Raw genomic sequence first — 23,405 nt, 5'->3', positions numbered from 1 at the left:
AGGTCTTGTTAGAACATTTTGTTATATTTGTTTATCACATTTCTCAACAAGTAGAACAGCAGAGTTGGTGGCAATTTGGTCTTCACCGTGTTGCTCAAATACACATGGCAGGGCTACAACCTGTCAAGCATCTATTAGACAGAGATGTAGACTTTGGCACTGCATCATCGTGATCCACAGTGATCCACCAACCATAGAAAAATGGTGAAGCTTACCCTGAGTGACACACCTTCCAACATTACTCCAAAACCTCATTGACTCATCCAAGAGATCAGAAAGGATAATGTAAGTACTTATATGTCTCCACAATAAGAAAGAAAATGGGCAACAGACCAATTCAATGGTGAAAACCAATGCTGGCTAAAAGGGAAAACAATCCTACGTTTGTTTAAAAAAAGACTTTTGGGAAAAAGTTTGGAGACTGTTGAGAAAAAACGTTTAACTTTTTGAAATGTTCTATGGCAAAACTAAACATGAATTCTGCTCCCCAAAAAACCTGAAGGAGAAAATCTGATGACCATCAGATGGTGTCCTTACATTCAGTGACTCAGTTGGGTTAACTGGGAGCAATGGCAGAGCAACTAGGCCTCTAAATGGCTAGAAACATAGAAAATTATGTTGTGGCGAGACCCTAGACAAGCTGTTCAGGGTTGAAAGCTCTCCAATGTGGCTGAATCTGAACAATTTCATAAAGAGTAGTTTGATGAAATATCTCCACAGTGCTGCTAAAGTCATTACCAGTCATTGCAAATGTCGGCTAGCAGCTTGTATTGACAAGGGTGGAACATCTAAGGTGACCGTTACTTTTTCTCCTGTACTGTGTTGTGTTTGATTAGTATTTTCATTGTCATAATGAAAATTTTCATCATCTGAATATAGCTTTTTGTACTTAATCAGTTTATCTTTTAGTCCAATATCAAAATTTGTTCTATGATCTGAAAAGAAATTTGTAATTGGCCGATTGCTTTTCTCTGCATGGCACAGAGGAATCATTCTCTTTATGGGTTCGAACAGCTCATTAGGGATGAAGCTAGTGGAAAGGAAGCATTAGGATATTTTGTGTTATTATAGCTAAAAGTATATTATATAAGAATGTTATTTTTGTTGTGTGTGCCATTTGGCTGGGTGGTGCTGCAGTCGAACCGTCTGAGATTTCAGAGACCACTGGGCAGAAGTAGGACGCAAAGACGATGTAGGTTGGAATTTATGAGGAAGCACAACTATCTGTCAGGAATAATTCACCAGAGACAAAAAAAAGGGGTGTGTATTTCCATGCAGGTGTGCAAAAACCCAAACAGTAAAACCTGAGCAGTATTTTATATGTGTGTCATCGTCTGCATGCATGTGCGTGTGAGTGTGTGTGTGTGTGTGTGTGTGTGTGTGAGAGATTCTGCCAGCAAGAGAAGAAAACAAGAGCAAAAGTTCCCCAGCCTGTGGAGTAAGTTAGTTGTCATCAGTAAATAGCTGCCTGTGTGGTGCTGGGCCAGTGGGCAGGCAGGAATAATGAGGACTGTAGATGGAGCCAGATGGAGTCTCACTTCACACAGCATGACTCTGTTCAACTGTAATGGAGAGCATTTTGTTGTATGAAAGAAGAACTTGAGAGCTTTGGGTCAGTGTTCTCTCAGTCAGTCCAAAAGCCAAAAATAGAGGATTTTTCTATCCAAAGCTTATAATGCTGATCTATTCAATGCAAGGGAATGTTAGAAACAGGCTCATGGTTTAGTAGCGACTCTGATGGGATTGCAGTTTTAATTATTATTATTATTATTATTTTCAGCTGATTATTAAGATTATTTTAAAGTAGATATCATGTATGCAAAAAAGAAAAAAAAATGCTGATATACTACTTTGGATTTAAACTTCCTTTAAGCACATTTGAGCTGAAACATGCATTTTTAAAATAATTGTGTTTATTGCTCTGGCTTTAGTGTCCCAGACTCAAAACAACAAGAACATGCAGCCGTTTTTTTTTTTTCATCTCTGTTTTCTTCTTTGCGTCTGAAGCTCTGAGGACACGTATCTGTTTTGCAGAACAAATGGGTTCTTGTTTTGTTAGAAGCCTGGCCAGCTGTATTTGTCTGCTGTAACCCCCCCAATCTGCTGCCGCCAGAGCGTGGACTCGCCCCTGTGTGTGTGAATGTATACGGATGCATCCATGTGGGTGTTTTGACTTGGATTTGAACTCATTGTAGAAAATCATGTGGAGAAAAAAAATAAAATAAAACAAATGATGGGAGTTTCTCTGAGCACTTCCACACAATAGTCAGTTAGATGCCTTAATACAGGTAGATTTCATTTAATAATATCACCTAAAGGACAATTTATTCATTGACTCAATTCAGAAAGCTAAATTAATACATCAGATTCATTATTTACACACTGACATTGAGTTACTGGATTAATTTTGATGTTCATGAAAACTCAGTTTCTCAGAACACTATAATGATGTCCATGATGGAGGACTGCCATTGCGTTTTACTGATCTTTTGTGATGCATTTGGGACACATAAGGGTGGCCAGATGTTTGTGTCTGTTTTTAAGTTAATCCAAAAACTGTTTCTCATGTAGTATGCAGGAAATTGGAGCTATTTAGTCTTCAATTATGCTCAAACATTGAATGATGAGTATAAAAAAGATACCAGACAAAAACAAAAAATGTTCCAGAAATTGAAGGAAAAAGAAAGGAAACAAAAATAAATAGCTAAAAATACCATAACATTTGACCTCACCTGTCATGAAAATAGATGGCTTTACATAACATGCTTTACAAGAGAGGACAGAGTGATTGCAATAAAAGTCACTAAAACGGCTCAAATTGCCAGATTATGTGATTTTTGGCTTTATTGATCGGTTTATCTGCCAAGCGAGAATGAAGTAACAACAAACCGAATGACAGGTGAACCGTGTTTAAACAGAAAGCAGGAGCAAGGACAGTCCAAGGATTGGCAGGGAGGGACTCTGTGTCGGTCCAACCAGGACGGTGCAGCCAGGTAGCACAACATTCGCCAGCAATTTGGAGCCAACCCCGGCTGACTCGCTGCACAGACGAGTCTATGGACTGAAATAGCACAAAGATTGCAGCACATAAAGGCAGGTGAAGGCCAAGGCCTGGAACAGGAGTTCTTTGAGCTTATTTTACTGTGTCTGGCAAAGCTGTTTTTGATTCATCACTCTCAGTATGGTTCCTGTCAGGAATTCAGTCAAACTAGACCCAATAAACAGTGATGCTTTGGTGAGTCACAGTAAACAGCAAAGCAATATAATCTTCTCAGATTTTTTTTTTTTTTTTAGAATACACTTTCAGCCTCTGCAGATGACAAAAGGGACTCTTTTCACTGCAAAAATAAATAGCTATAGGTTGGATAAAGACACATTAATGGGTAAAAACCAAATAGATTTCTTTATGTTTGACATCGAATGAACTAGATGTTCCTTGTAATGTCTGGGTTTTCATCAACAGTTCTGCAGAATAACAGCTGCTTTCGGAAAGCCTGGAGAAGTATTATAGGATCACTCTGGACTAAAAGATTAGAAGGAAGCCTGTTACCAGGAAAGCAGGAAAAATATGCAAAAAATAAGGCAACACACAGCAGCTGTTATTGGGAAGAGCATAACATTTTATAAAGGGAAATAAATAAGTCCATTAATTACATTTATACACATCATAATAGAATAATTTAGAACTTTGTGACATAAAACACTTATTTATTTTCTGTCTACAAACTTACAAAAGCTTCCATTCCAACCCCTTAACTCTGTATCTTATTTGGACACCTGTCACAGACTAAGACTAAATAATGGCATAACTGTGAATTAGAAGTAAAAAGTACAGTTGAAGCAGGAGTTCCCAGTTTTCAGGCCTTGAAAAAACAAGTGTGGAGATCATGATGGGAAAACAAACTCATTAACAAAAAATATTATTCTAAAACAATCTACATTTAATGGTTAGAATTCATAGAAGAGTAGCTTCCTACATTTAAAAGTAATTAATTACCTGTTAATGCTGCTTGTCTCTTCATTACACAGCTGCAGATTTATGTTAGAATGTCCTAGTCAAAGTCCAGATTTAAATCCAACACTGGCAGGACTCGTAAACTGATCTTCACATTTGCTCTCGGTCAAATCTGACACGTTTTCATCTGTTCTGGAAAACAGAAAAAGCCAAATTCTACAGTTTTTAAACGAACAAGTTAGTAGAGACAAACTGTGTACATAGCAGTAAAACATGGTTCTACATAATCTAAAAACACATTTCCTAATTTTATGATTTTATGATTTTTGTTAAAATTGAACAAACTTACGCACATTTTCTTTGTGTTTCACAAATATCCATCTGTGCTGGGCCATAAAGGAAAATCCCTGTAACAATTGTTGAGGTCTGTTGTTAAAATGTGGAAAGGTTTGGCAAGGCATAGCATTAATTCCCTGAGATTTTAGAAGTTTCTTCCTTAGCCTAAATCCAGACTGGAGGGATTTTCCTGACACAGATAGAGAAGGCGATGAATCTTAGAAAGCTGCTGCAGAACAAACGATGGTTGGAATCCACAGAGGAGGATGTGGAGGGAGCCGTACGGCGACACGGATGGGCTGTTGCACCCTCCTCCATCGCTGTTGCTCCTACAGTGTTGAAAGTGTCAGCGGCAAAGACGGTTATCTGAGAGTCACAGGAGGAGGCAGGAAAACAGTGGGAGAAGACATGAAGAGGAGAGTGAACTAGGAAAGGAAAAAGCAAAGTGCCAAGCTGAAAGAGAAGGAGGAACCATGAGGAGTGTTATGGTGGGAGGAAGGAGAGGAACAGCGGGAGGGATAAACACTTTGAATGTGAATTGTAGGCATCTGGCAGCAAAGGAGAGGGAGGTGGAGACGGAGATGTGAGACATAAGAGGTGACAGAGTTAGGGAGTGGGTGAGTGTGACACAAAAGGACAGAATGATGAGGGGAGCAAGGAGCATGAATGGTCTGAAAGAGAAAAAGGAAAGCAGGAAGGAATGTGGGGCCGATTAGGTGCAAATACAGAGTAATCCAGACGAATCAGGATGTCTACGTCCTCATAGCTGTCTGGTTTGTTTTGTTCTTGAATGTAGCTGCTTGGATGCTGCTGGACGTGTTTGTGTGGTTGGGACAAACGAGGAATGCGGGAGGCACAGAGTAAAAACTGACAAATCCTGTCAATTCGCTGTCCTCCCACATAATCAGCTGACATCTCCGGCGTCCACCAAAAAACAATTCGGCTTTCACAGACACACTCTGAGTAACAATGGGTGTCGGATTCCTTTTTCTTTCTGTATTGAGAAACATCTTATGCACCCAGAGAAATCCTTCATTGATAATTTGTCAGTCATTTGTGGACGTTAAAGTAATTCAAGACAGCACTGACAGCAAACCAAACTCGTGAAAAATCTAGACACAGCAGAGCTTCGGGTACAAGGTGTCTCCTCCTCCTCCTCCTCCTCCTCTCCCTGGTAGCTCCTATTTACTCAGCACATATGTGTCTTTGTAATTTGCACAATCCCTGGCTGTTCTTTCTGGTTTTTTAAATTTTTTTATTAGTTTTACCATGGTATCACTAATTGGTATTAAAATGTATTAAAGGTTGCTCATTAGTCTCCTTATCCAGCTCTTGTTCTGCATTTGAGATGTCTAATGATTCGTATTGAACATTTTCTGAAGGTAAATTTGAGTTTTTTTCTGAAGTGACAAAATTCTCCCTTTCAAAATACTCCCAGGCATTACCCTTCCTTCTTCAGACTACATTAAGATCATGTCAGGATGTCAAAAAAAAAATCCACTCGGTTGCTGCGAATTCAGAAAATTTGTTTGAAATGAGTCTCTTAGTTCTCACATTTTCCTCCAATGCTTTATTGGCTATTGTAACAGAAACCCACCACTGCTGACATCACTTCTGTGCTAGAAATCTGCAAAACTTATTTTATACATGGGAGGATATGGGACCTTTACCATCAGTTTAAACCTTGATGTGGGAACGAAGCATCAGTATTTTCATTAGGAAGTGCTTGGGAGGTTTTTTTTTTTTTCACTAAAGCTGCTGCTCATTGTTTTTCCTCCTTGAGCGCTATGTGCAACACTTCCATTTAAAACCGCCTCTGAATATTTACTGCTAGTGTACGAAAATGTAAAAAAATCAACAGATCTCATAAACACAAACCTATAGAATTTAAAGTAAAGTCTTATTATTTGTTTTATGAATAACATTCAAGCACAAAAGGAGATAAATATGCAGCTTTTCTGACCTGTCCCACATTCCTGACACTGAACTAATCTGAGGCTTTTACTGGTTGAAAAAATGCAAATATTGCATACAGGGTAATTTTTACAATGCCACCTCTGCATGTGAATAGATGCCCAGCTCTGTGAACTAAGTCCATAAACAAAGTGATAAGTGCTAATGCATGCTAACATTTATCACTGTAAATGTGCTCCCATTGGAGGACGGGTTAGTTCCCCGCCTATCAGCATTATTATGTTTTAAAATATATATCATGGCTTACATGCCTGCAAAAACACGTGTCACATAAACATAATGGGAACTCATCTGTATCAGGCTTGTCTTGAAATATTAAATCAACAGACACTTATAAAAGAACAAAAGCATTTTTTTATGCTGTTGAAGTCAGTGTGCAGACTGTAAGGTATTTGTTTTTGTCCCAAGTGTCCTAGACTCATAAAAACACATTAAACCATGATGGATCGGGGGAACCCACAGCAGGAGTCAGATAAACAGGTTGAGGTTATGAAGAGCAGAGACAAGTAAGGAGGAGAATGACAAAGACCTCTTTTGTTCCGCTTTTGTTTTCCGCTCCTGCTTTCACATTGTTTTGCCGCCATTATGTGAGCACTCTTTCTTCTTCTGACATATTCAAAAGCTCCAGGCAAATGCCACCTACACTTAAGTTATTGTTCTTTCTCCCATTCATTCTCTCTATGTGGGTTTAATTTTCAAAACACTCAGTGTTTAATTAATAGGAGCTTTAATTGAAAGCGTTGTCAAGAAGATAAGCCACAACTACAGAAAAATCTAAAAAAGAAAAACGCCCAACCAAATCTTTGCGTTTCTAAAGTTTTAACATTTACCCCCCATTCAAGACCCTGAAAATGAGTTTTCTCTGAAATAATATTTAAAGCTAAAAGTTTCTGACAGCATCTGAAATTTTAGCCTTTGACTGAATTTTAAAAGCATATTCATGTCACTCAGTCCGACTGACTGCATAATTTATTTATGTTCGACACATGGAGGGACTGTTACATAAAACCATCACTCGTCAGTCACACATAGCAAACTACAAAAGTGTGGGATGATGAAATCCCTGCAGACCATAGGAAAGCATACTATGGAACAGACGCTGTTAAAACAAATGTTCCATGTAATGATAAAAAAACGACTTTTAAAACCAAATTATGTTCCTAACCGCGTTTGATATCTGTAACCTTATTCAAAAAGCTGATTATGAAGAAAGGCGTTTGTACAACTCTACATGTAGTTTCTGCAGAAATTGGTGAAAACTGAGAAGTGCAAAGTTTAAACCTCCACTTCAGGCTAAGAGGATTACAGCCGAACATCATCAGCCATCTGAGGCCAGACGGAAGTCCTTTTTGATTTTAAGAAGGACAGTTTCAGTATTGTTTGTCCTAAGGCCAGACTGACCCTTTTGTGCTCTGGCCTTCTTCACTGTGACAGCTCCCCACTTTTCTTGCTGCTGCAGTAGCTGGAGATGTAAGTTCACTGAACTGTATGATTATTTTCGCTCAATCTATTCTCACTATTTTAGCTGTCCTAGAATATCAGCTCATGGATTATGAGATTAGCAATAACTGTTGAGATTTAATCAATAGAATTATTTTAATAAAACTGAAAAAGTAACAATTCAATTAAATAAAAGTACAGTATGTTTGTCATTTACGCCAAAAAAAACCCAACAACTAACAAACTATTTCATGTCTTTGTTAACACAACACAATGCAAATATCCCACTCACCTAAGGTCACCAAAGAATTTGAGGTAATTTTGGTTATTAATTCAGAGTGTTTGTTTATTTTCTTTGGTTTAAACACATTATTATTATTATTATTATTATTATTATTATTATTATTATTATTATTATTATTATACAATTATCGAAGTATGCTAATGCAAACAAACTGCAGGTTTTCCACTGGAGCAGCATGCGTCTAATCTCTCCATCATGCACATAAATCTAAAACCGGAATAAGCGCTAAATGATTATTGCTCTCTGTAACAGATTTTAGCTATTCTAAATAAACTTACAATAAAAAAACATTAGCCAGCCAATTTCAAACACTGCAATGCTTTTTCCTGCGAGTGCAGCTCCGTGTCAGCTCGCCCTTTCATCTCCCTACTTAATGTTCATGTTGAGCACAACAGGATGGATTGTTTACCACTCCAAATATGCTCGCAGCATGTTTCTCTGTGTCACATGGATACGAGGGGCATCTCAGAGCTAAAAAACAGCAGGGGTGTTTTTCCTCGCTCGCTGAGGCAGTGTGGAGCGGCTGGGAGAACACGTTTGATTGGGGAATCCGGACCGGGGCGACACCAGAATCAACACTGAAAGCGGAGGAGCTCTGCTTTGTCTTCACAGAAAGCGACAAGTACTGTTGATACTTTTTGGTATATTCATGCTATTCTTTAATGTTCACACACAACTTGGCAGAACATTGTTTTGGCATGAATAAAGTATGTTTTTTATGTGGATTGTAATGAAAAAAACAACTTCTCCATAAATCTCACTGTAAGTAACCAAGATTTTACCTTCCCACAACTTCACGTCATATATGATAAGAATGAGCTTTCTCAACATCATTACATGATTACAAAATATGTCTGTGACTCCAATTTCTTTTCCAAACTCATCAAAATTTTAAATATGTATTCACGTTACTTGTTGTTTGCTTATTTATTTATTTATTTATATTTTTTATGGAAACAAAATAGCTGGCAGAAAACCTTTAAAAACATTCACCTTTGAATCTTGAATTTTTAGTTTCTCAGCTTCAAAGACTTATTTTTAAATACACAACAAGTCATTGACCTCAAACTATGTGTAACCCACGCCTACCACTAAAATGAACCGCTGCAGGTTACTCAGCATCGGCTGAAAAACGCTTTCTTGTCAAGATGTTCTCAGTAGTTCTAAAGCTGCTTTTGCTGTGAGCAGTATGAATTGATTGCTCCTGAGAAGACGGCATCTGTGTTGCCACAGGTATCCAGCAGCTTTACAGAAAGATAGCTCAGCCTCTGCCAAACTCTGCTAAAAGCAGCGATAGCTTATGCAAACTAATCTGCCAACATTCAGTGAAGTAACTCTGAAATACGTTTTATGCCTAAACACCAGATGGTATGGCTCTTTTATTTAATTCATTTCATTGGATTTTTTTTTCTTTTTTATATTTCTGCCTTGACGTCCTCAGATTTGTGATCTATTTATTTCTATTTATGCATTGTTTGTGAACAATGCATTGTTTGTGAACAATGCATGTTCACAAACACAGAACAGATTGGAAACATTTACACACATCATGGCAAGGAGACTGGATTATTTACATGTTAAACTGTGGACAACAGCCATGACTCTTTTCCATGTCTGAGTTAAAGAGCCTAACAGCAAAGGCAGGGTGCGGCTAAAATTTGGTTTAGGCCATTTACTCCATGTCTTGCTCTTCTCTGTTCGCCTCAATTCCCATCAAGTGATAAATAAAGGCCAGTGATGCTATAAAATCTTTTAAAAAGGGAGTCTTATAGCAGCTGGAGTCAAAATCCTGCAATAGCACTCTTTCCTATGCATTAGAAACAACTGCCTCATACTAAAACAGCTGCTAATCGCCCATGCAAAGGGTCATGTAAAACCTCTTCTGCAACAAACTGGCATTAATAAAACATACTACAATGATGGACTTTTGTCTGTTTCTTCTCAATGCAGAAGTATTTGAGGACAAAGAAATTATACTTCAACCCACATGTAGACATTCTCTCTTCTTCTCTGTCACATAATCTAATTAAATGCACACAATATTAAATTTTGAGTTTATCTATAAATTCAAGCCATTATTAGTTCAGTTTTCAGCATTTGACATAATTTAAACCCAGTTAGACACATTTTCTTAGCTTAATATAAAGTATTTCATTTATGTGGGTAATTTTATTATGAATGTTTTTATTTAATATCAAAAGAAGTTTATTTACCATCAACTAGTGATGTTTTTCACTGGTTAGCCCAGCGTTTGTTGGGTCTATCCAACAATTTCTGCTATTCATACATTAATCAGCGTGAAAATAATGTAAACAGATGTTCGCTAATGTTCCAGATGTTCTTGAAACCTTATTATTAGCTCTCCAATTCCCATAATAAGGGGGACACAATTCTGCTTGCTTTTGTTGTTTGTGTGTTTCAACACTTTTTATTACATTATTTTCTGTATCTCTCCAGCTCTGCAGCTAAATCATGGAGATACATTTAAAAGAAAATCATCTGTGCTGAAGCAGGAAAACATCTAAAACTTGCAGGACAGAGAATAGTGTTACCCTGCATTGAACAATTTGTTGCCATTAGCCCCTTTTAGATCTGGGATTTACATGGTCTTTACTGCAAGTGATCAACTGAAAGATCCTAACATGGATTGGGGGATTAATGTCAACCCATCAATATTACACTTGACATGGTAAAACTAATACAGGCTATGGAGTGTAGGGGTAAAAAGTTGGACTGCAGAACCAGTGAGACATAGTGAAAAAGCAATGGACATGACCTGAAGGATCCTCTATCTCTGACCTGATCAGGATGTTTAGATTTGTACTTTTCAGAGTTTTAAATCCCTACTGGGCAAACATCCAGGCATCTGAAAGTCTCTGTGACAGTGTCCACTACACCACAAATCCCCCATCTACTGAGTTGACTTTGGCTCTTACTTTTATGTCGTTGAATCAATATAGATTGTTATTGTTTTCCTCCACAATACTTTAACACACTTGCTGGTGCTCATTGAGACCATTACGTTTCACTAGGAAGTGTTGAAGTGGCTGCAACAATAACTGTCAATATGATGAATCAAAAGCAAGAAATATGAAATAAAAGGAACCTAAAATAAAAAAAATAAACAAACTTCAAAACAAGGTTTAGGAAAACCAAATTCAAGCACCAGGCAACTGAAAAGGACCATGCTCTCAAACAGAAAACATTTACCCTCCTTCTCCTACTTCCAGAGCCGCTATCTAGTCACAAACATACCAAAAATAGACTTAAAGGGCACTTCAATCTACAAACTAGACTGCATCATATGCTGAAACTCTAAAGGCTTGAAGGTTTTCTGATGTAGTATTTGAGGCAGAACCACAGCACCTGAGGTTTGCTGGAACTAACTGTAGGTTGAGGCAAGCATTGAGACATGCGAAGCCACCGCACAGAGGTGATTTACACCTCTGTGGTTTGAACCTCTGTGAGGAGGGGACTAAGCAGATGATGTCCTCAAATCTCCGGAGAAGGACAGACTTATATCAGGCTGTGCAGGCAGGTCACCGCTGCAGAGTGTAACAGGAGACAGCTGAAGAGCTGCAAAAATGCTTTGGAGAAATGATCTGTTTTTCTAACTCCTCTTCATGCTGGCAAAAAAGTAGCAATAAATATATTAAAGAAAAAAATAATAACATGGCGCTTTAGGTGAGCCTAATCCAGATTTTAAAAAGATGTTGTTCTGTTGTGTAATTTGCAGTATTGTGGTAAAAACCACCTAACCCGAGACCAAGACAAAACCAAGACCGAGTGACCGAGATATTAAATATTTAATACATTTTACCAATATTAAATATTCCATCTGTGCTACAATCCACAGTGGTCTCGTACCATCCCTAAAAAGATAATGCCCTGGGCGTTTGCCCGTATTGATCATGTCAGAAACCACCACTCTCTGCACCATTAAATATAGCAATTGAGGCAATGCCCTGATGGTAAATAATGTTCAACTTTGAACACTGACCAAGGAGCAACAAGCACGGTGAGCGCCAAGAACAAGGCGCAATGGCACACATTATAGCTGCCACTTTGAACGAAAACAATCAAAGAGCAATGTGCATGCTCTGCATGCTCTTTCGTTCTTGTGTTTTAGTTATTTGTTAATTTAAAATTATCAACATACATAATTGAATAAAATAATAATAGCTACTGCAGTGTACGCAGAGCATTACAAGAACAAAGAATGGGTGTTCTGTCAGGTCAGATCGTCATACACTTAGCACGAACTCAAGGCTATNTGTTACCCTGCATTGAACAATTTGTTGCCATTAGCCCCTTTTAGATCTGGGATTTACATGGTCTTTACTGCAAGTGATCAACTGAAAGATCCTAACATGGATTGGGGGATTAATGTCAACCCATCAATATTACACTTGACATGGTAAAACTAATACAGGCTATGGAGTGTAGGGGTAAAAAGTTGGACTGCAGAACCAGTGAGACATAGTGAAAAAGCAATGGACATGACCTGAAGGATCCTCTATCTCTGACCTGATCAGGATGTTTAGATTTGTACTTTTCAGAGTTTTAAATCCCTACTGGGCAAACATCCAGGCATCTGAAAGTCTCTGTAACAGTGTCCACTACACCACAAATCCCCCATCTACTGAGTTGACTTTGGCTCTTACTTTTATGTCGTTGAATCAATATAGATTGTTATTGTGTTCCTCCACAATACTTTAACACACTTGCTGGTGCTCATTGAGACCATTACGTTTCACTAGGAAGTGTTGAAGTGGCTGCAACAATAACTGTCCATATGATGAATCAAAAGCAAGAAATATGAAATAAAAGGAAACTAAAATAAAAAAATAAACAAACTTCAAAACAAGGTTTAGGAAAACCAAATTCAAGCACCAGGCAACTGAAAAGGACCATGCTCTCAAACAGAAAACATTTACCCTCCTTTTCCCACTTCCAGAGCCGCTATCTAGTCACAAACATACCAAAAATAGACTTAAAGGCCACTTCAATCTACAAACTAGACTTTAGTGTAGGGGTGCATCATATGCTGAAACTCTAAAGGCTTGAAGGTTTTGTGATGTAGTATTTGAGGCAGAACCACAGCACCTGAGGTTTGCTGGAACTAACTGTAGGTTGAGGCAAGCATTGAGACGTGTGAAGCCACCGCACAGAGGTGATTTACACCTCTGTGGTTTGAACCTCTGTGAGGAGGGGACTAAGCAGATGATGTCCTCAAATCTCCGGAGAAGGACAGACTTATATCAGGCTGTGCAGGCAGGTCACCGCTGCAGAGTGTAACAGGAGACAGCTGGAGAGCTGAATGAAGAATGTGCTGCAAAAATGCTTTGGAGAAATGATCTGTTTTTCTAACTCCTCTTCATGCTGGCAAATAAGTAGCAATAAATATATTAAAGAAAAAAATAATAACATGGCACTTTAGGTGAGCCTAATCCAGATTTTAAAAAAATGTTGTTCTGTTGTGTAATTTGCAGTGTTGTGGTCAAAACCACCTAACCCGAGACCAAGACAAGACCAAGACCGAGTGAAGTCGAGACCGAGTCAAGACCAAGACCAGCAGCCCGCGCTACATGGCACAATAAAATGTAAAATGTGATCAAAATTGCTTCTCAAATTGATCTGAAAGATCCATATTCCCATAAAAACACCTAGATATTAAATATTTAATACATTTTACCAATATTAAATATTCCATCTGTGCTACAATCCGCAGTGGTCTCGTGCCATCCCTAAAAAGATAACGCCCTGGGTGTTTGCCCATATTGATTATGTCAGAAACCACCACTCTCTGCACCATTTAATATAGCAATTGAGGCAATGCCCTGATGGTAAATAATGTTCAACTTTGAACACTGACCAAGGAGCAACAAGCAAGGTGAGCGCCAAGAACAAGGCGCTATGGCACACATTATAGCTGCCACTTTGAACGAAAACAAGCAAAGAGCATTGTGCATTCTCTGCATGCTCTTTCGTTCTTGTGTTTTAGTTATTTGTTAATTTAAAAAATATCAACATACATAATTGAATAAAATAATGATAGCTACTGCAGTGTACGCAGAGCATTACAAGAACAAAGAATGGGTGTTCTGTCAGGTCAGATCGTCATACACTTAGCACGAACTCAAGGCTATATCTGTCAGACACCATAAGATTTCATTTAATCAGCAACATAGAATCATTCCCATAATAAGGGGGACACAATAGATCGTCATACACTTTGTTATTAACAATTGTATGGCATCCTGACATAGCGGTTAAGTAGGATAATGAGTTTTACACAGGCTGTTGTAGCTGACTCCAGCTGCAGCCAGACCCTGCTTAAATACACATTGAAACCACGACAACATATAACGCATGTATATCTATATAGTTATCATTGTAAACAATTTAATGACTTATTTTCGTCATAACTTGCTGCGTATGGTGAACTGACAACTCCTCTGATGGTCGGACTTCTTAATGCGCATGTGCAGGCATGGTACTCACTGCATGTATGCTAACCTGACAGCGTATGGTAATCTGATAGAACAGCGGCTCTCAGTGACACTCCAGTCCTATCTAATAAGTAAAGAGCCGTGCAGAAGAATCGGACTGTTGCTGAATGTCACATTACTATATTGCAGACTTTTGGACACAGCGTTGTCCCATATATGCGACAAGTCAGTCAACACCTCCGCACAATAATTCAGGCAGTGAGTGAACTTTTTTTTCATTACAAATGCTTATGTGTCTCTGTACAGCTAGCTTTGCTAACATCACGTTAACGAAGCTTACCTTCTTTGAGTTACTTTTCTAAGTGACGAAAAAAGTTAGACGTTGTCCCCACCGTCTGTGAAAGCGAAGCGCTGCTGAGTTAGCTGTGGCCATCGGATTACTTATGATTTATGCAGCGCTATTCTATTACTGACAATTAGACAGACATATTCTGCCGCTCAGAGAAAACAACTGCGCATGTCTCAGAGTGCCGCATGCGAGTGAAAGGTGGGGAGGGGAGAGAAACAGAAACACCTAATTGCTTGGATTTAAATTGGTGCGTTTTGCATCCAGTGAAAACAAAGATGTTAACAAATAAAGTGGACAGAATGCTGTACGTTTAGTGATATTTTCACAGTTGCGGTCTCGACTGGTCTTGAAATAAAATGCCGAGTCCTCAGCGTCCGAGACCGAGACAAGACCGAGACCAAACGCGGTCGAGTCCGAGACGAGACCGAGATCATCAAAAATTGGTCTCGAGACCAAGACCGATCTTGAGTACTACAACACTGGTAACTTGTTCAAAAACAAAAGTGCTGTGCAGTTTTTTGTAAAGTCTTATGTAATCCAGGGTTTTGGAGGAAAACCCTCCAGGGTAATCCAGGGTTTTGGAGGGGTAGAGGTTATGCCTCCAGTCAGCAATGCTTGTTTCGATCGTGTCTGTTGTAGGAATGTTATTGCAGTCCAAGAGTTATTTCCCCGCAGAAACAAACTATTTCATGACCTTTCAGTTTATTATTTTTTTTAAAATTCTCATACAGTTATCTGTCGGACTCAATATGAAACATTGGTTCTACTCCATCGCTGGTTGGTTGTGGGTGAAGTAATTTCTTGACTCGCTGTTATAATGCCAAAGAAAACTTTCTATTTACTTTCATTCCACTTTTTTGGCTGCCATATAAAAGCTATTTAACAATTACAATCTATGCAGTGCAGAATTAAGTTTGAGTTAAATAACTCTAAAGGACACAGTTGGTTTTACATTTAAATCTCTTCACAGGTTAATTGTTGGAAGAATATCAAGATAACTTCTTTTGTCACTCATAGAATATGTGGCCACATTAACATTTTTCCACATTATTTGTATTGAACTATAATCAGCTACATATTTTAAATGAATATAAAAGGTTTGCCTAACATCTTTCTTTACTGTCCTTTCCTTATCATAATTATATCTTAGCAGCTGCTGTTCCTCGCCTTTTGCAGCTACAGCTGCAGTCATTGTTAACTTGCAGATTTCCAGTGTGCTGATGGTCTTCTCTTTATCACTACATGACAAAGCATGAAATTCCAGGGCTTTTATGTCAATATTTGTTCTATTTGTAGTAAATAGTTCTTCGCCAAAGTCATCCATGCCAGCTCTCGAAATATCCCTGCGCCTACACTGTCTTCTGTTTCTATATGTGGAGTCAATCCACTGGGTCCGTGTGATGCATGTTTTGGGTTTTGGAGCTCAGAATCTGATATATTTTGAGTAAATGTATCATTACTCTACTCTGCAGAGCTGAGTCTGGTCTAACTTGGGAATGATGAAATTAGAGTGCAGATAGGCTGTTGGTTCAGTGTGTCTCCTGTAGGAATGCTTTCAGCTCACTCAGGGCAGCTGAGCACGCAGAATTTCTTTATTTAAAAGCTCATTGGTAAAGAAGTCTTATTGAGGTATGCTAATCGTTTTTAAGGAAGGAGATAAAAATACAACCAAGAAAACTAATGTTTGCCTTCACTTTTAATAACTAGCAGGCTGCAGGGTGGCTTAATCACATATTTAACACATATTGTTCTTGTATTTGTAAGTTCAGTTTAATTGGATTCAGTAGTAACATGACACCTCCTCATGTCTCTTGCTGTGAGCTGACATTTGGAAAAATGAAAAGTCCATAAACCTTTACATTACTTTAAAATTATAAATTGAGTTGGTCTGAACAATACAGTTCAGATGTTTTGGATATCAGATAAACTTTTCCATCTCCTGTATTTTTTAAAACAACAAACTCCAAGCAGTTGAAGTGAGAGAAAGCACCGCGGCGAGATCAAAAGAGCTGCACGAGATTTTCAGAAAGAACATTGTAACAGTGTATAAATGTGGGGAAGAATTTAAAGATGTTTCAAAACAATTTAAAACCTACAGTTCTGCTTTGCAGAAAATATTCTATAAGTGAAGGACATTCAAAACAACTGCCAAAGTCTGGCCGTTCAAGCCAGTTCGCCATGACAGCAGACCGCAAGATGCTGAACGGAGTCTCCAAAAATCTAAAATGTCAACATGGGACCAATAACAGGCTCTTCCAAATGTTGGCATGAAAAGGATTTACTGTGCAATCAGAGAGATGCAGCACAATTTATTTTTCTATCTTTGCTGAGTAAGGAGGGAAACTTAAGACTAAAGTCAGCCAGAGGGAACCTCAAGACCAGAACCTCTGAAAAAATATGCTTTAGACAGAAGAATTTACAATTGAATACAAAATATTGCATTCCAATAAAAAATTGTCATAATAACTGTGAAGCATGGGATTACAGTCATTATAGTTTGGGGATGCTTTCCTGGACATGGCCAGCTGTCCATCACAGAGCTCTCCATCAATTCCTTGATGTATTAGATGCTGCATGAGAAATATATTGAATCATCTGTAAAAATATTAAAGCTGAGCTAAAACTAGAGCAGCAACACAACATTACACGTTACTCATGTATAAAGGAGCAGATTTATCCAGATATAGCAAAAATGTTCCAAATGAAACTTGTCATGTTCAAAATTGAATGTAGTGTAAAATATTGATTGCATTCTAAAGGTTTGGTAATAATTAGTTAAAACGGAATTTTATTTTGCAACAAAAGTTTTTTTTTTCCATGTCTGATTTTTGTGTCTTTGCTTCATTGTATTTTTCAAGAACGTAACTCAGCAAGGTAAAGATACGGAGATTTGATTCTTTGGTTGTGACAAAGTATCTGAATCTGAAAAACCGTGTACTTTTACTCAGACAACTTGTATGAATGTCTAAATGTCTTTTTTTTATTTTAGGATTTTCATCTGTATTCCAGTTTCTTCCTTCCATGGTCAGGTTCTTCAATATGCCAGTAGTGTAGAGAAGCAGAGTAAGGCGGAAAATACGTTTTTGATCCTGAATAGCCTGTGCAGATTGGCAGAATTATGACTCCACATATTACTGTAACAACAGCTGCACATTTCTTCCTACAAGTAAAACATCCAAGGACATAGACGGGTCCCAGAGAGGACAGAGAAAAGCTGGTGTCCATTTACTGAGATCCAATTCCCTTGCTACTCACACAAGATGAAGAATGATGAATCCAACTGTGTTGTACTACGGCTTGTGCCAGAGTAGACAAGGACATGAGGTAGCAAGCCAAATCCAGCTTTTTGAGCATTTTACATAACCTTGAGAAAGGAAAGATACGTTAAAATTACTGTACTTTCACAACCTACACTGCCCATATTGTGTCACATTACGGCTGCCCTGGTCAGTGTATTTTCTTAAGATTTGATGTCACAGGCCAACACAAAGCGGAGCATGACTGTGAAGTGGAAGAAAATAAAGTGTGTTTTTTTTTTTTTTTCTTGAAAAATAATCAGAAAAATGAGAGGTTCATTTATGTACAGACCCTAAATAAAATCTAGTCCAACAATTGTTCTTAAGCAGTAACTTAATTGTCAACCTTCTCAAAAGCATCAACTCTTAGACCAATGACCTGTCACCACTCCTTACTCCTGGCGGTAATGCTATATTAAGTTGGTTGCCAAATGCAATTAAATAAGAAGAAGAACAATTAGAAGCACAGAGTTTCCATTGTCTTCTTTCTCAGAGTTGATCTCACCAACTGAATGAATCACCTCTAAGCTAGGACTCATTTTAAGGTTGAGAATCAATCCGAATAAGGGGCGCAGATTTTTTTTTTTCTGTAAAAAATGTTAAATCATGTACTGTTCCATTACCACTTATTTTGTTCTACTGTGTGAACGTTACGGTGTAAAAACGTGTAAAAGCTGAAGGGTTGTAAATACATTTACAAGCTTTCCACTCAGTCATTCACAAGACCGTCCCTCAAGTCTCCAGTCAATAAGCCAGTCATCCATATCCTCAAAAAGAAAAACACACTACAAGACTGACAGGCCCTAAATCTTTTCTTTCAGCAAATATGGCCATCTGAAAGAAGGTGGCACAGGAGGCAGTGTTGCACTCAGACCTGCAGTTCTGGCTGCTGTTCATTGTCTGGTCAGTTTAGAGCCAGCGAGGGGCAGAAGTTCATCCATCTGCTCTGCACTCATCCAAAAATATTGATGATGGTTTTGGCTACAAAGCCTTGGCTCAGCAAGGTGATAAAAATCTGCTTGTTGGACTGAACCCAGCTCTGCCTCTGGTTGTAATTTTATGATGTGAAAATACTATGGTTTGATATAGTGACACCCCTAAGAAAATTCAACATATAAGTCAGAATATTGCATAAATATAAATGTACAGCAGAATGTAGCGAAACATTTGTCCGATAAAGCAAGTTTTGAAACAACACGGAGCATGGCGTAAGCTCACGGTTTCATGCATTGTATGCGCAGACTCTGCATGATGCCGCACTTTGATCTTTTCTCCAATCTGAAGCAGATATCCGTCTGTAATGAGTGTAATGTAGCCTGATGGAGTTATGGCAGCCAAAAGAGGGTTGGTGTTAAATGGCGCTTACAAGAGGGCACTGTGAGCAATATGAGCTGGTGCGTGAGACAAGCAATGCGCTTGCATGGTGATGGGAATAATATCAAAATCATTCCTCAGGCAATTTCCTGCATTCTTCTGGGGTCCAACAGAAATGTGGTGGAAAAAGCAAGCATCTACATTTTGGATATTGTGTCTCATAGTTCTAAGGTTCAGCTTATTGTGCAGAAACACAGACAATTTGCTTTTTCAGACTTTGCTTCATTTCTATCATTTCCCTTCCTCTTTCCTGCTTTGCTTTTCTTTTACTGAGCCTCAACTCTTGTGGGATTCACACTGAGAGAAATCAATTTTGCCTGGCCCCTTTGCCTTTGGAAGGGAACACAGGCATATATAAATATTCACATGCGGCTATTTCAGATACTCAGCTTAGGGACTGGATGAGCTGTTCTTGTGTTTGATCATGGAGACTGCGTACATGCGTCTCTGGATGATTTCTCACTTTCCCCTCACATCCCTCTCTTCTTTAATTTCTTCTTTCCGTAAACTCTCACAGTGCTCTGACTCTTAACACCAGCCTTTTTACCCTTTGATTTCCCTTTCCTCCTGTCAACTTCTGTTTATGTATTATTTTTTTTTCCTTTATGTTTGTTTCTTTTCTTATGCATTTATTCTACCTCTCACCACCCCAGTCATTTATCTTTAGTATTTTCCTCACTCCTTTTTGCTTTGTTCTTATTTCTCTCTTTACTCACTTTGCTATTCCCTTTGTCCAAACATTTTATTTATTATATGTCACATCCATCCCATTTTTCTTTCTTCCTTACCTTTCTTCTTCTACATTTATGGCCTCACTGGCTTCCAAATCCTCATTGCCTTTTTTCTTACAGCTTTAATGTGGCTTTTTTATCACCTATTTTTGAGTTTTTTCTTTCTTTTTTCTGTTGTCTTCTTTCTTCTTCCATCCCTGTTAGTCTTTAACAATTCTATTTAACTTGTTTGGAAATAAGAAAACATTAAAAGTTCAAAGTGTTGAGTCTTATTCATGACTCCTATTGCTTTTATATAAACAGCAATGATTTCTATTTTTAGGAATCATCAGCTGTTTAATATGATGTATTAAAGGAGATCAACAGCAGGGAAAGAGAGGAACAAACATTGTTTTGCAAAATGTTCAGACTGCTTGATCTTACATAATTTATTATAGTAATGGAAACATAAGCAATAATGTTCCCCAGAGCCTGAATAGTTACACCATCAGATTCCTGGTCACTGGGGTATTTTAACATGTAAACAACATCAGAACAAGAACTTTATAGAATGTCTTTTCATTTAGAGACATCGTGAGAAATCTGCTGGTGGGTGAAATCAGGAGATGTTTCCCTTGATCTGCCCTGGCAGGTGATCAGCCGGTTGGAAACTCAGCCATCCATTATTCTTTCCTGTCACTGAACACACCATCACTGCCAGGTCACAGCGAGAACAAAACTAGTTGGTGTAAAGGCTGTTCCTAAGTAAAGAAGACTTAAACTTTGGTATTTACAGTGACAAATGATACCACCACGAGACCAATCACCAATAGAGCAGAAGGTACTTATCTCAGAATGTACCAAAGTGGATATAAAGAAATGCTTTGATATTTTTTAGTCATTGTATAATTATGCTGTTCTTCCACCTGAAAACTATCATCTAACCAAGCAAAAATATAAAAATATCTTATTTTGTGCCAGATTATCCGTCTTGGATACAAAATCCATCAATATCCTGATTTTATGCTACTGTTCAATGCTGTGTCTGGGAAATTAAACAATCTCTTAATCATGCTATCAATGGCACCAAGTGTTTATTCTGAGAATGCAACAGCAGACAGGTGAACTAAAGGCAGACTCTCAACCATCCTGCTGAAGACAGCTGCAGTAAAGCTCTGGCAAAGCATCACAGAAAAAGAAAGTAGTTCTTTGATGATCAATGGCTTCCAGCCTTCAGACAGTTGGCTCCAAAGGAAACTTTTAACATGTCAGAAACATTGTCTATAAAGTTGTTGAGTCAATCCAAGTCTACCAAGAGATAGCTGCTCATTTTAAAGAATGTTGATGCCTGCACACCTTTACCAGTCCATGTGCAAATACAATCAGTTCACACAATGTTGTTTCGACACTTATTTTGAGTAATTATTTCTAACTCAATAATGCTGTTCTAAATGCCCATGCTACTGTGCACAGTTGTGTGGGTTCACTCTTTAAATACTCTAAAATTCACTCTAAAATTGAATTTATTTACACCGTTCAGAAGCTGAATGTTCTGACCTAAACTCAGTCCCAATACAAGTTACTTGTTTTGAACTAAACTCAGTCTGTTAATTTAAACACTTTTACAGTTTAGCACAAAATGATTAAAACATCTGGTAAATTTAGGCTTAAAATAATGTTTACCAACATTTAATTTTGCCTTCACAGACCACAGACATGTATTTTGACCTTTACCCTCAGCTCTCTCCATGCATGGTCATCTCACTCCCCGTTTCTGTGTTTCTGACCCTCAGAAACACATCTTTGCCCTTTCGACAGGATGGATTTGTCTTTAGACAAGTGATTTATAGAAACGATCCTGGAACTTCCTTCTACAAGGTTCATAAGTTCAGTAGCCAAGTGGCTGATTCATCATTTAGAGCAGGTTTCTTCAACTGCAGTCCTCAAGGACGCGTGTCCTGCAACTTTTAGAAGTGTCTCTGCTTCAACACACCTGAGTCACATCATCAGGTCACTAGCAGGAGTCTGGAGAACTGAGGAGGTAATTCAGATGTGTTGGACCAGGAACACATCTAAAGGTTGCAGGACACTGGACCTCGAGGCCTGGATTTGAAGACCTCTGACCTGGTGACAGTCTGAACTTAACTCTTCAGTCTCTAATCTCTTTTTCTCGACCTGATCTCTCCTGGACGTTTGTGTGACCGTTCTGATTTTTAATAAATGTTTTGAATCTGTGCTTGGTTGAGTCATCTGGTCCCCTGTGAGACTTTAAATTAATAAATGAAATCATTTAAAAATTCCTTTTTGCATTCTGTTGGTTTTATCTTTGATCTTAAAATGTGTTTGATCGCAAACATTTGGATGCGATAAACAGTAAAATTCCCAGTGGGGGCAAATACATTTCATGCCGTTAGTAAAGTGTTGCTATAAAATGACAGTGCTGTTTATAAAATTACTTGTGTGCTTTAAAAATGTTGATTATGATTTATTTTTATGAATATGTATTTTTACTACTGAGTGTCAGCTGCACACCTTGTTCTGGTCAGAGACTCACCCAGACACTCAGTGCATACAACCAAGCACTGCCCTGCTAGGTTCACTTCCTCTCCCCAGGCTGCTGCTGGTCTGTTTGGCACTGATAACTACTTCACAGACTTCTTCCACAGATAACTGCACCCCTCTGTCTTTATGTCCTCACTCATTCTCCTTCTCTCCCCATTGTCAGCTTTGTTTTACAAACGGAGCAGTGATACTTTCTCAGAGGCGCACCACTTGCACTCTGCAGCCCAACCGGCTGTCAGGCTGGATGTGCTGTGACAGGCGGGCCTACATGGTGGACAAACACATGAATATAAAGCATGAGGAAACAATCACATCCCAGTGCCTTACGTGACCTTACCTTGACCTGACACGGGACGCCGCCCTTTAATCGTCACAGCTGATACACCTCGACAGGCGTGTGTATTATGTGAGCGTGTGTGTCCTGACAGTTGCTTTGATGCATATTTCATATGAGGCTGCTAAGTGTGTGGCCAAAAGTAGGACATGAGGGGGGCGACATCTATCTTTGTTAAATGCCGATGTATTTTTCCTCTTTTGCAGCAGATGAATGCACATATTCAATTATGATTTTTTTATTGCCTTTTAGTTTTTGATGATTTTCTTTCTTTTCATTTCCTTATCATGCAGCCTCAGGGCTCATTTAGAGGTATGTC

The sequence above is a fragment of the Poecilia formosa genome, unplaced genomic scaffold (genome assembly GCF_000485575.1).
Source record: "Poecilia formosa unplaced genomic scaffold, Poecilia_formosa-5.1.2 Scaffold3, whole genome shotgun sequence".
Classification (NCBI taxonomy): domain Eukaryota; kingdom Metazoa; phylum Chordata; class Actinopteri; order Cyprinodontiformes; family Poeciliidae; genus Poecilia; species Poecilia formosa.
Note: the sequence above shows the minus strand (reverse complement) of the source record.